This window comes from Chrysochloris asiatica, unplaced genomic scaffold, assembly GCF_000296735.1.
Source record: "Chrysochloris asiatica unplaced genomic scaffold, ChrAsi1.0 scaffold00082, whole genome shotgun sequence".
In the NCBI taxonomy this organism is placed as follows: Eukaryota; Metazoa; Chordata; class Mammalia; order Afrosoricida; family Chrysochloridae; genus Chrysochloris; species Chrysochloris asiatica.
This window is the reverse complement of record NW_006408600.1, coordinates 5,585,363-5,587,051: the sequence shown is the minus strand read 5'-3', so window position 1 is coordinate 5,587,051 and position 1,689 is coordinate 5,585,363.

Genomic DNA, 1,689 nt, shown 5'->3' with positions numbered 1-1,689 from the left:
CCGACCTTGCAGTTCACACGGCTTTGCAGTCTGGCGCATTAACCCAGAGCACCACACCAGGGCTCCGTTAGATAAGAGCATAGACACTACATAACAAGGGTCATCCTTATGCTAGTTTGAGACATTATTTTACGTATGTTTGTTGTTGTTGTTAAGTGACATTAAGTATTTACTAACTCATATATTAACCCTGTATAAGGAGCTCTGGTAGTGTAGTGGTTACAAATCAGCCTGCTAATCTCATAGTCAGCAGTTTGAAACTATCAGGGACTCCACAGGAAACAGATAAGTCTTTCTGCTCCCTTAAGATTTATAGCCTCCTAAATCCTATACAGGGTTGAACAAGAAAAAGTGAAAATCATTCACTGCCCTCTCTGCTCATGAGGCAAGCGAAAATGCTAATTAGGTTACCAAATGTGACCAACCCCCCTGATTTTCCCCCTGCTCTCAAATAGGTATGCAGCCTGGCCCCTCCTCAGACTCAGACCCCATATAGGCCTGTGTTACCCTCCATTCGGGGCTCAGAATCTGGAGAAATTAGCTCCTCTGAGTCCGCCGGCTTCATAAAATCTGAAACTCTGCTTCACCTGTCTGAGTGGCCTCGGTTTCTTCTACCACTAATCTAAAACTGCTGTAACAGGATCATTATTAAGTCGGTAATGACTCTACAGCACGTAACCACGTTGACCAATTGTATAGCAATTCTGAGGAGTAACTGGAGGGTTTGAACAGCTAACGTTGATAGTTTCAGTTCAGTGTTTATCCTGCAGTACCACACCAGGCCCTGGAAGAGATGGTCAATTATAACGCAAGAAGGTCGGGAATACTGGGAAGCATGGAGTAGTGGCAATACACTTACTGTTACTGTTGTGAAGTGCCATTGAATCAGTTCCAACTCATGGAGATCCTGATTAAGATCCTGGTGAACTTGAACCACCAACTTTGTGGTTAGCAGTCCAGTGATTATCCTACAGTGCCACATTAGGACACCAATTTAAATATTAGAATAGGGATATTGCAAAATATTACCAATCAGTTTGGCTGTGCTGGAATATACTGACTCAGTATCAGCTCTACTTAACAACATGTATTAATAAATAAAGTGTCAAAATGTCATCAAATTTACAAATTGGAATCCTGCCAATTCTTTTTGACTACTACATTTTTTAACAATCTCTGCTAACATCTTAAAGAATGCAGACTAGAAAATGCATGGGGAATTTTAGTATCTGCAGAAATGTGAATGGCATAACTAAGTATTTTATAGGAGCTTGATTTATAGGAAGAGAATGTGAAATTATGTGTGAGATCTAAAATTGCAATCTCTTGGGAACTTTTCTACTTTTCAAAAGAGAAGCAGGTCAGGTCAGAATTTCATTATTTCTGGCTAAAGGCCAATGGAAGTCTTACAATGTGATCTTAACATGTTTTTAAAAATTACATCAGAACAAAGCTGGGATGAGAATCTGAGCATGAAAGTTAGTAATAATAGTTGAGAATTTATTTTGTAAAATAAGACACCAGCCTAACACCCTGTAACATTGCCTTAACTTGTAGCATCTTAATTAACTTTACATTAGCTGCTTTATATCATAAAGATACTCCAATATTCATTAGAGTTAGACAATAAATAATTTGTTTCCTAAATTATTCATGTAATAACAAAATAAAGTCTTACCCCTTGCATGC